This window comes from Micromys minutus, assembly GCF_963924665.1.
Source record: "Micromys minutus genome assembly, chromosome: 1".
Classification (NCBI taxonomy): domain Eukaryota; kingdom Metazoa; phylum Chordata; class Mammalia; order Rodentia; family Muridae; genus Micromys; species Micromys minutus.
Genome location: NC_137969.1, coordinates 242,554,750 through 242,567,744, shown reverse-complemented (window position 1 = coordinate 242,567,744; position 12,995 = coordinate 242,554,750). Strand labels below are relative to the sequence as shown.

Below are 12,995 nucleotides of genomic sequence, written 5' to 3'. Positions count from 1 at the left end.
AGCCTCCTGGAGTTTCACCTCTCTGAGACAGGGTCTCTCCACTGCTGTGAAGCACACTCTAGGCTCCACAGTGCGAGAGCTTTGGGGCAAGTCTGCTGTCCTTGCCGCCCGTCTCTCAGTAGGCGTTCTGGAAGTGATGCCCTCCCTGTTTCCAGCTCTTTCTATAGATTCCAGGTTTTTTCTTACGTGAGCTTAAACTCAGGGCCCCAGACTCGAACAGCACCATGTGCTCTACTGAACCATCTCCCTGCCACCCACCCCATTCTAATCTACAGGTTCCTAAGTATTGCCATTATCTTAACAGTCAATCTGTAACTTCATCGTAACCCCAACTTGAGAGAGACAAACTGTCTTCCCCAGAGTCCCCTAACAAAACAAACAACCCCCCCCAAAACAAAAAACAACAAAACAAATAACAACAACAAAACCTCTTTAGTGTTTGATGCTTGTGTTCTCCTGAGTAGGAATTCCTCCCTGTCAGTCCTTCCTTCTTTAATTATGTTTTAGACATGAAGTGGGGTAGGGTGAAATTTCATAGTATAACTGGGTCAGTGCCTTTGTATGAATGGATGAGATGATCTAAGATCAGAGGTGCGCACAGGGCTCATGAGAACACTGGTCTCTACCGCTCTCCTCCCACACTCTAAGTCATAGAACCTGGGTCAGAGCTAAGACTTCCATCTTCCTGGTAAAGGCCTTAGATGTTGTTGTGCCAGGGACCCGTTTGAGAACCACTGCTGGAATGACTGTTCCCTAACATGCTCACACCAACCCTCACAGGATTTCTAGAGAATCCATGGATTTGCCACTATTAAGTCCTTGGATGCCAAAAATTATCTTTCAGCAGAAATCATTACCCAGGTCTATCTCATGTGCCAACTTCTCTATTGTCCAGGGTTAACTGTGGGCCCACTAACTTGTGGGTTAAGGGAGATAGTCCCTACTAGAACTAGAGAGACTGCATTTTACAATGAGTCGTTGGGTAGATGGGTTGAGGCTGGCCTTGAACACATGGCCTCTGGCGATTTTTCTTTAGACAGACAAGTGTTTCAGAAGTAGCGATGATAAAAGAAAACGGTCTCAGGAATGTCTGGATGGCTTTTGTAGCAAATCAAATAATATCACAATGTCTATAGCGTGTGTTTTCACATTTCTGGGCCCTCTTGTGCCCCAGAAGCAGTTTCAAAACCACTCCATCTTGAAGGCCTCATTTCTGCACTAACTATCCAAGAACTGAGAGGCTCTCCGGCAACCTGCGTTTCACTGAAGTGTGTCATTTGTCTGGGGTCAGGCCGGAGAGGACAGGAATTGTGGCGTCGAGAACTCTCTGCTTCTTTAGTCTAATCCTGTCTCCCTTCTACTCCACTCCAGCAGCCTCTAGAAGTACCGTCTAGTGATTATGAAGGCACCTTTGTCCTTTCTGGAGCGATGCTGACCTCCGTTTCCTGGACCCATTCTGACTCAGGTAATCATACTCTCACTAGTGACCCTTCTCCAGTCACCAAACCTCAGTAGATTGCGTCGAATCAATGAAATAGCAGAGCTGTATTTAAATGCAAATACCAAGCTGACTGTTTCTCCCTCCATTACTGCTCTTCCGCCAATCTTCTTAATGATCAATTCATACAGCAGATAGACTGACAGGGTGGTCAATCCAATTTAGGCATTAAGATAATTGAAAGACCTCGAGTCACATCTGTATATTTAAAATTCTGTGTGTCTTGGACCCATGAAACCACATGAACATTGCTGGGAATTTTCATGTGGCGACAGACCAGTAACTAAGTAGCTAGCGCCTCTATGTTCATCACCACCTTTCCCAGAATGCCGTGCGTAACTGTCTTCCTCCTTCTGATGTTGTACCAGTTGTGTTCTGAGGAGACTCCTGAGTCTGTTTTCTGTACTTGGGACAGATGAGGATGAGAAAGCACAAGGCTGTTTTCCATCTTCAGGGATTACTCAGGATGGCCAGGCTCACAGCTCTATCATGACAGACAGTGGGGCTGAGTTTGGAGTGGAGGCTGGGCACCAAGTATAGGCTCTGCTTCTGGGAACCCACAGACTTCCAGATGCAAGGTTGAAGTAACCATCAAGGAATTTGTGAAGCTAGAGGCATCTCAGATGACAGTCTCGGAGGATCACTTGGCCAGGCACAGGTGGGAGAGGGACGTGACACCGAGGAAGGCAGGACTGAGCCCTCAATGTGCCCAGAGGATACACAGATGTCTCATTGCCGATCCTCTGTCCCAGTCAAAGTCAGATTTCTCCTCAAGGCCTGGGCTGCTTAAGATCCTAGAGTAGAGCCACCTGGGGAAACTGCCATCCTGTGACCCAGGGGGCTTGCCCGGGGAAACAGCCACTGTCAGACAGCTTTGGCAAGATAGTCTTCCTGCTTGTTTACCTGTGTCTATTATTACTTACCTTTTTCCTTGCAAACTCACCCCTCCATCCTCAAAGTGCTTTAGATTTACCCACACCAGGAGGAAGCCCTGGATGAAAGAGACACAGTACCGGGTCAGTACCTAGCCTTTAAAGGTGCCATTTTCAATCAAAGGTTAAAAAAACGGGCAGGTAACCAAAATGGCTACATTATATAGGGAAGGGCCTCCTTGGGCTGGAGAGTTGGTTCAGGCGGGTGGGGTCGTGTAGAGGATGCCAGCCATACCCTGTAGCAGGTAGGGACTGAGGGATGCTGGGATAACCTGGAGGCCAGGTCTGAATTGATATGTTAAATAGGCACCTAAGCCATTTATCCTGGGATTTGAGACTAAACAGGCTTCATCCCTAACACTGAATAAACCCAAGTGTGGTGCACTTGTTTGTAAGTGTGCACTGGTGTGGGTGGAGGCAGGAAGTTGGGAATTTAAGGTCACTCTCCACCACATAGTGAGTTCAAAGCCGGCATGTATTGCTGGGACTCTGTATGGAATCCACACGTTCGTGTCTCTGGAGAGGGGTTTTATTAGGGGCCTAGCCCGTGCTCCTTCCCTCTGAAGGCAGCTTTTGCACTACAGCGAGGAAGCTGAATAGGCAGAGCACTAATCATAAAATATTTACCATCTGACCTTTTGCGGGAGTTTGCTCTCTCCGGGCCTCAACAGTGGTGTGACACATGCTTTTGCAAGATTTGAGATGTGGGACTCGTTCCCCATTAGAAATATGTGGTCCTGTAATGCGTAGACTAACGTGGGAAAGAGAAGGTGAGTGGGACTCTAGCCGGATTTTCCAGGTATCTCTGAAGCTTTCCATTAAATCTAAATACATCACTGGAGCAATATCGTTTCAGGAACCTACATGCACTAGTCTGGGTTTCACGTAGAGTACCAGGCCTCCTGGAATAACCTCACTGATAGAATAGGCGGGTACCAAATGAAAGCAAACCTTGCTTGCATCTTGGAACTTTTCTTTTTCTCTGGCGCTAGATATGAGCTCTTTTATTTTAAAGGGAATAAATATCCTGGTTTTAAATCAAGTAGGTGTTGCACAGTGATCGTGAGTAAGCTATTTTCATTTTGCCCAATATTTTTTTTTTCCCCAAGCTGGTGGGGATGATTCTGGCGTGAAGGCTGTGGTTCAAGCCGGAGACAGGAGTTCCTGACTGCTTGAGCCCCAGGAAGACTATAGTAGCATAGGAAGATGAAAAAATAATGCATCCTGGGGCTGGAAGGATGGCTCAGTGGTTAAGAACACTGGCTGCTCTTTCAGAGGTCAAGGGTTCAGTTCCCATTATCCACATGGGTACTCACAACTGTCTATAAGTGAACGGGATCCAATTCCCTCTTCTGATATGCAGACAATCAGACAAAACACCCATATACATAATATAAATAAATAAATAAATAAATCTTTAGAAAAATAAGAACATCCTGTGGGGCTAACAAGATGGCTTCATGGGTAAAGGCACTTGCTGTGCAAGCCAGATGACCGAAATTCATATTTAGTCCCCCAACCTAAATAAAGAAGGAAGAAAATAACTGACTCTGTAAGGATGTTCTCTGACTGTCAATTACCTACAGTGGGCATGCCCTCTCTTCCCCTCTTACACACACACACACACACACACACACACACACACACACACTTACAATAATAATAAACGAACAACAGTTGTCTGACTATGGAGAAATACATGGTTAAGAGCACTTACTATGTGCCAGACGTTGTGGTTCACACCTTTAATCCCAGCACTTGGGAGACAGCGGCAGGTGAATCTCTATGAGTTTGAGTCCAGCCTGGTCCTGAGTTCAGGACAGCCAGAGCTACATAGTGAGAGCCTGTTTCGAAACAAACAAGCAACAACAAAAAGAGCACTTACTACTCTTGAAGAGGACAGAATTCGGTCACTGCCCAGGACTCCAGTTCCATTGCCTAGACATTCTATTCTGGCTTCCTGCACAGACATTGATGAGGGTTCACACTCACACACACACACACACACACACACACACACACACACACACACACATCTCTTTAAAAAAAGATGAACTAAGAAAAGTATGTCAGGGATCTAGAGATAGACCTTGGTTGGTAGAATGCCTGTCTACCGTGTTAAAGTCTTGGACTCAATCCAAAGCACCATATCTAAACTGAATATTCTCCTTGAACTACATGGTAAGTTCAAAACCAGCATGGGCTACATGTGACCCTATCTGGATAAAAGGTCTGACCACAGCTAACACAGACCAGACAGCCCGAAGAACAAAAGCCTATTCAACAAAAGGCCGTTAAACAAAATGCAAGACCATGTGGTCATTTCCTGAGATCCTTCCTAGTTCATGTTCAAAACCAAACCCATGCGCTCAGAAGTACCAGTGGCTGAACACCGAACCACAGGTGGCACTCAGCCTGCTTTGCTTGCTTCAAGAAACCCACCCTGGGATATCACACATGTGTTGTATTGATGTATGAACAAAAAGAAAGTGCTCCAGTTCTGAAAGGAAAACTAGGTAGAAATTTCTAATCTCATCTCATAAACAATATAGAAATAACTTTAAAACATTCCACTTTAAGCATGAATTTAATTTGTGCTCTGGGAACCAAATAGTGTTACCAAGATAGAGCATTCTAATAATGATTTATGTAAATTTATTTGTACAAAGTAATGGTGTAGTTGCCTATAGCAAATTGCTTTGAATATGAAATGACATTTATGGGTCTGTGCCCCCCCCCCCATGAATACAGCGGAGAAAATGAGAGAATCCAGAAAGCAAAAAAGAAACTTAAGTTTAAAATGGAGGCTGCTCCTCAAGGAAGCAGAGATGCCTGGCTAGTTTACAGGGTGTAAGAGTTGTATCTGTGTGTCTCTCTGTGATTTACTGGTTATTTGAGTCTTTTTTTTTTTTTTTTTTTTGAGGACAAGAGAGGCTGGCTGGAGCCCTGTGTTTTGAGGATGGTAACATGAATATTCTGACACTAAAACTCTTAGAACAGCCACAGATCCCTTGTTGGTACCCCGATGGCTTGTTTACAACATGTGGCAAGCAAGTCAAATGTAATTAAAATTAGGCAATTAATCTTAGCCACGAGTTACTCATTACCAGAGAAAGTCATGTGCCAGTCATAAATGAAACCCAAATATTATAAAACAAAAACCAAGCTACAGGATTCTCCCAAGATCTGAATCTGAGACCTCCAAGCCTGCTGCCTGCCCTGTTTGCGACTTCAACAATGACTCCAGGTGTTCCCTGGGACTGTTTGATTGATAAAAGCCACACACACACACCAAACAGAGCCGCTGGATGCTTCGGCTTGGTGACTACTGGCTAGTGTCCACACCCTACACTGTTTGAAGAACACATCTAACATCTTTACTCCAGAAGCAGTTTAATTTGTTCAGAAAGTTTTTTTTTTTTTTTTTACTATCTTGTTTGCTGGTCCCCATCATTTGGAGAAGGTGGGAATTTATAAGATACATATTGTCCCTTTGCCATCTCATGTCAGCTTGTCCCTTTGCCATCTCTAGCTCCAGGCCAGGTTGGGCATTCTGGACAGATTATTTTGTTCCAGCCAAACATCTGCCTTTGGTTTACCCCAAGGCATTTTGGAACTGTGCTCATGCTGGGGGAAGGGCTGATAGAGGTGTTTCTGGGCTGTTCTAGAACCATGGACTCATGACTGACAACACTTAGAGGCCAAATGGAAACAACCCTGGCTTACCCGGAAAGGGGGGTGGGGGAGGGGAAGCAGGGAGGATAGAGGCCTGAAAAGTGTTAAGGTTGGTTTTAGGGAGTGGTCCTAAAGCAGTGGATCCAGACAAAGCCTGCAGCTGTTATTCCTGGTGATGACTAATCTAGATTGTCAACTTTGGGGGTGGGATTTAGAATCACCATAGAAACAAACCTCTGGGCATGTCTTCCAGGAAGGTTCTACATTAGGTTAATTGGTGTGGGAAGACCCACTCTAAATATAGAGGATGCCATTTTAAGGGCAGAGGACCCAGACTGATTACATTGAGGGAAAGGAGTTGGTGGGGGGTGGGGAAGCAGAACACAAGCATCCTCTGTTACTGACCTCAGATACAATGTGGCTACCTACCTCTGCCCCTACCAGCTTGGCTTCCATTCTTCCACAGATGTGCGCTCACAGTGTGACCCCTAAAACCTCTTTCCACAGCTGCCTTCTCAGGTATTTTATCACAGCATCAGACGAGTAACTAATACATCCTGGGACTCCTCCCTTTTGCTTCCTGGCCAAATGCCTTGGAAGCAAGTTCTGAAACTTGTTTACTTTATGGAGATGATATAAGAATTAAACAACTCATTACATCTTGACATACTGCTCATAAGATACTAAATAGTTAATGGTAGCTCTTAAAATTCTTCTAGTTGGTGTAACCTGAGAGTGTATGGGCCAGACTGAAAATTGTGAGATTAAATATATATTTAATTTAAATGTGACTTGATCTAAAGGATGTTAAAGTCAGTTGTTTCTGTGTATCAAAAGATAGCAAATCAAATATGGGAATTCTTTCAATTAACTCATTTAACAAACACTTTCACTCATTCAACAAGCAAAGCTTAGTCTTTGAAGCCCTTTGTAAGCTGTTCACAAGGATGGAGAAACCAGCTAGCCTGTTCTTAAGCAGTAAGGGAATTTGATTTTTTTTTTTGTCTCATAAAGGATTTATTTTTCTTCCCATTGTTTCTTTTAATATTATCATTAAATTTTTGAATAGATGTCTGTTTACACATGCTGAGTGGCGGGCCCTGTGCAGGTCACATTAATAAGCATAGTCTTTGTCATCTAAGAACTTGGAATTAAGCTGATCTACATCCTTCTTTTTTGCTACAAGTCCTGATTCTAGCCCAGAACCTGGGAGTTGCTTCCCTTTGGTGGTCCTCACTGGCTAGGGAGTGGATTAAGACCCATGGAAAGAGTCTGGCTCTTGTTTCTACTCCTGCCTGCAAAGAAGACCATTCTCTCCTGTTGCTGATAGTTTCTTAGCCAGTATAGTCAGACATTGTTTAGTTCAAATTAATTTCCAGTAGAAGCTTATATTCTATGCTCTTAATCAAGGGTTGAAATGAAAATGAGTCCTTTATAAAATGTGTGGATTTCTGGTTTGCTGTATGTTTGTTTTATTTGTTTTTCGAGATAGGGTTTCTCTACGTAACAGCCCTGGCTATTTTCATTGTATCTGAGGCCAGTAACAGAGGATGCTTGTGCTATACTAGTACCACAAGTATCCAGGCTGGCCTTGAACTCACAGAGACCTGCCACCCTCCACCTCCCTAGTGCTGGTTTTAAAGGCATATGCTACCATGCCCAGCCCTTTTTGTTTTGTTACTAATGGCTTTATGACACTTGAGAAAAAGCATTTTACAAAAGATTCTCTGAAAGAAGAGAAGGAAATGTGAAGTGTGAGATTCCTTTTAATTATTTTGAGATAGGGTGTTGCTAGTCCTGGAACTCAATGTATAAACCAGGCTGGTTTCAAATTCATAGAAATCCACCTGCCTCAGCCTCCAGGTGACTGAACTAGTAGCAAGTGCCACCATTGCCAGCAAGGATTTATAAGTAAAAGGAGAAATAAGAAATAATATAGTGAGTCTGGGGTGCATGGCAGAAGAACACAGAAAACCTCAGGTTAGATCCCCTCCCCTGCCAAAATAAAGAAGCACAGAAAAGACACTTGCAAGATCAGACGCCTCATCTTGTCCAGGACACTAGGAACCTCCTGAGTAGAAAGCACAGGGAATCCTAGCGTGTCCTGCGTGAGCTCACATTCTACAGAAAATAGACACTACCTACCTGCACAGAGGGCTAGAGAGACAACCCAGAGGTTAAGAGCGCCAGCTGCTCTTGCAGAGGACCCCAGTCTGATTCCTAGCACCTACATGGCAGATCAGAACTGTCTATAACTCCAGTCCCAGAGGGTCTTATGCCAACTTCTGTGCCCTTGGATACTACATTCACACGGTACACAGACAGACATGCAGGTGAAACACACACACACAAATAAATCATTAAAAATATGTGTGTAGAGGTGTTCAAGTACAAGCTCCTTCTTGCCTTACAGCCCAGTAAGGAAAATAAATACATGAATATAGAGACCAGTGTCCTTACTTGGCAAACTAGAAAGTGGCAATGCACCCAGGCCCCCTTGACTGTATGCATGTTTTACGTCATGGCCCCTTGGCCATGATGGATTGTCTGTCCCATAAGGTTACAGTAAAGCTGAGCTCTCCCGCTGCCTGATTTCCACTGCGTTCTTCCTGCTCTCACCCGCCTCCTGTGCATAAGGCTTGTTGTGCCTGTCTTTTACAGGACAGGTTAAAGTTTTCCTACTTTTGATTTCTTTCTTTCTTTCTTTCTTTCTTTCTTTTTTTTGCCTGAGAAATATTATAGGACCCTGGGTATGTAAGTAAATTAAGTTGGTACACAATACCAAATAATTACTCTTCATAAATTGCAAAATTTATTTTTAAATAACTCCCTGGCTATAATGGGATTTTATCATCTATTAAGGGCAAAAGCAGTTTGCTACTAATTAGATAGATGAGCTTGTTTATTTTATATAACGAATCAAATTTTAGAATTATTGAAAAATTATATATAATGAATTAAATCCTAGAATTATCGAAAATTCTCCCCTAATCCCAAGGTGAAACTCAAGTCAGACACTCGAGTATCTGACTTGATACTTTCAGAGTCAAAATTCCAGGGATGTACTGATTTGATGCTTAGCATGTGAGGCAGTGGTGATAGGGAAATATGAAAGGTCTTTACTTCCTAGCTAAGTCATTGTGTTTCTGCAGTTAGAGCATATGGTAGTCTCAAATCTGAGCTGAGACCATGGTTATTGTCACTGTGTTCTGTGACATCATGTATGTATGATATGACAGTGTTGCGAGATACAAACTGCCTATGTTGCCTGTTCAGAACCAAGGTTGAAGTCCCATGATGCAGTGGGGTCAAGCAGTGCCAGAATACCTTAAATTCACCTTTTACAGTGACAATATGTCTATCTCCCCCTCCCCCACTCACTTAAACAAAAAAGCTCTGGCTTACAATGTTCAGTGTGGCAACGTTCCTATAGGCCTGTAGTGTAGGAATGAAGAAATGTGCAGTTACTTAGGCTAGGTGTGTGGCAGGCTGTACCACGTGTGTATGCAGAAATGTCCCCTAATGAATACATTCCTGAGGCTAGACCACAGTCTCACTGCTGTGCAAAATCTACATCTGGGGACCCTTGGCTCGTCTCTTGCTCCTACTTCCTGACACTGCTTGTCTCCTTGTCTAGCCACCTTTCGGTCTCAGATTGCCATTTACTGGTGGCCCAAAGCCCAGGGTTTATCCTTATTAAAAGGAAGATTAGCAGGTATTAGAAACATACCAGCAATGAAGACTTTCCTCCTGGCTTCAGGAGAGCAGGCAGCATTTGAAAAGATGAGTAGGCATCTGTTCATGGCACTGTGGGTTAAGACTATGCAATCACATGTTTATCTCCCGGGTGACATCTGGCCATCCCAACCCCCTGCTGATCTGTGCTGTACCTGTCACCCTCGTGTGTTCTCATGTGTCACCGTGATTAATGTTCTATCTCTCGTAAATGCGTTTGAGGCCCTCCTTGGATAATGGAATGTTAATCTGAGATTGAGTCTGTTTGGGTCCCAATCTGAGGACTAGGTCCAATGCTTGGAACACCACCAGTGATAGAAACAGCATAGTAAGCGCATCTGGAGCCACGGCGAGGATGCAGGGTACCCTGTGCTCGGTCACTAGTACCACATAAACTACGTGTAGTGATGCTTGCCTGTAATCCCAGCACTTGGGAGGTCCTCCACAGCTACATAGGAAGGCATATACTGCCCTGGGCTGCATGAGATCCTATCTCAAAAATGCACACACACACACACACACACACACACACACACACACACACACACACAAACACACACATCTGTATAGGTTTAATGGAATAGAACTGGAAATCAGAGATGTCTTCCTGGGACTCTGAAGAGCTACTTTGAGGTAGATTCCTTGGGTCTCCTCTGGAGAGATGGCTCAGCGGATAAGAGCACTGACTGTTCTTCCAAAGGGCTCAGGTTGAATTTTCAGCACTCACATGGTATTCTCACACACAGGCATACATGTAGGCACAACATCAATTCATAAAATAAAAATAAATCATATAAAAATAGCTATTGCAAGAGAGTGACCTTCAACCAGCCTGCTTAATATGATACATAGACCATAAAAATGAGGGAGGCCTTGGACTGTCTCCCAGAGCCTAGGGTCCAATGGCCTCTCAACAGTTGGACTTTTAACAGTCAGACCCTAGTACAAAATGTGTTTGCTTGCGAGATCACCACACTGAGAGCAACTAGGGTAAGCCTATTTATCAGCTCAGCTCTATTTGTGCTAGAAGCTTAGGAAACGAAACAGCCTTTGGTTGTACATGCCTTCCCCCTCCCCCAATGTCACTATCTCCTGGTGACATGTAATTTTCTAGGTGATCAGAGAGTCAGGGAACAGGTCCAAATAGCCACTGAAGGTCTGGATTAGTCCCCAGTGCTTCACTGAATCTTATGAATGGGACACGCTGTCTCCTTTCCAGTCTCTGATAAACTGGGGTGGAACTGGACAGGACTCAGTTCTGCTGGAGGGCTAGATGGTCCTGGAGGGTCCCATCAGAGTTCATTTCAAGTGAGTAGGGAAATGACCTGCCACCTCTTCATTAGAATGGGGAGTGGCCATGCCTTGGGAGGCCCAGTACTTCATAGTGACTTCTAAACCCCGAAGCCTTTCGTTTCTTGTAGCTTGCTCTCTTGTAGACTGCATGATGGGGAAGCATTCTGTCCTCAATCTCAGGCAGACCATTATCACATTATCTAGCATTATTCCCAAAACGAGCTAATAGAAGTACTATTACTCTATATTAACTGACCGACGTTAAGTGAAAATTCATGTAATGTATACACTTGTGGAACTGTATATGTCTATATAAACATGTATGCATGCCTCTCTATATAAATGTATATATTTTTTAAACTGTGGGGTACTTTATACCATGTCCAGATTGCTCAGGATTTGGATATATCTGTATTATCAACATCATAACTAGATTTTTTTCCTATATTATTCTATCTCCGTGTTCTTGGTTCTACCTGGGATGTAGACTATGTGCTTAGCTGAGCAAAAATGCCAACAAACTGCTATTTATTTTATTAAACAGCTTGAGCAGAGATGTTTGGTCTGATTGCCGAAAATTGTTAGCTTATCACTGAACTTCCCTGACGGTTCTTATTATTCAATTTGCATTGCCTACAATAATAATTATCACTGTATAAAAGAACATGATGCTTTTATTTGTACAGCTCTCGCATTAATAATTTAACTGGCTATTACACTCAGTGTAATCCTGACATAATGTCAAGGCGAGTAGAGGTCAGCCTGGGGCATCTTCAGAAGGTAGAATGCAGGTGTGCGCTGTAAGGTTCAGAGCCAGTGTGAGCAGGGAGGTTGCTGGCCTTGACACCTGCACATCCCTCCCTCCCGTGCATTTGTTTCTGAGTGACTTAGTGGCTCGGCAATGGTGACTCTGACCTGGTCATTTTAACTCCCTGAGAGGACAGATCACCGCATCGATATTTTGCTGACTAAAGTTGCTGGTTTGTACTGATTTACAAGGGAAAAAGTAGTAAGAATGGCTAAAACTACATACCCGAGCCAGGCTGACAAACTGTGCGGGTAAATACTTTGTGCATCCATGAAGCCTGTTCTGGAGACATTGAAGATTTTATCATTCACTCCTTAGCTTCTCCTCCCAGATGCATCGGAACTGTAGAAGGCACAGATGTGTGTGTGTGTGTGTGTGTGTGTGTGTGTGTGTGTGTGTGTGTAATAATATGCTGTATGCTGTCGAAAACCCACAGTTTATTTACCTTTTTAGTCTAGGTGCTTTGTTTACATGCTTTGTCTTAAACTCATGTTTATACATATATTAAGTGAATCAGTAACTTGAAATACACCTTTTGAGGAATGAAATCACAGGACGGGGCTGGAAGGCAGTGCAGCCTGACTTCAGTGGTGTCTGCCCACTGTGAGGGCCAAAGACTGCATTTTCAAACTGTGGGGTGAATGGGGGAAAATCAAGCAAAATGAATAATCAGCCTGACTTTCAGGAGGATGAATTCGTCTGTTGGTCAAGGAGGTCACGGAGGGTCTGAGGTGTTAGTATACACTGCATCCCAAGCACTTTGGGATGTGGGAGACAGGAGGAGCCTGAATTTAAGGCCAACCTGGGCTACACGGAAAAGGAAGGGGAAGCAGGGGGGCAAGAGAGTGAGAGAAAGAGGGAGGGAGGGAGGGAAGGGAGAGAAGGAAGGAGGGAGGGAGGTAGGGGAGAGAAGGAAGGAGGGAGGGAAGAAAAATCTCCATTGAGACAACTTTCCGCCTCAGAATTGGGGTTTGTGAGGGTTGTGCTCTTCTCTCCCATGAGTGGACCCTGAGTTCTGAGCAGGTTTTGATGGCTGATCTTTCATCCGGCCATG

The 12,995-nt window shown here is 44.0% G+C and overlaps 1 protein-coding gene across 2 annotated transcripts in view; it reads left to right on the top strand.

Moving 5' to 3' along the window:
* FOXN3 (forkhead box N3) overlaps positions 1-12,995 on the top strand; it is a 355,335-nt gene that overhangs the window by 106,025 nt on the left and 236,315 nt on the right. For both annotated transcript variants that reach the window (XM_080917520.1, XM_080917519.1), the window contains exon 2: positions 1,372-1,465. The gene's annotated coding sequence lies outside the window, so the exon portion shown is untranslated. The remainder of the gene's footprint in view (positions 1-1,371; positions 1,466-12,995) is intronic.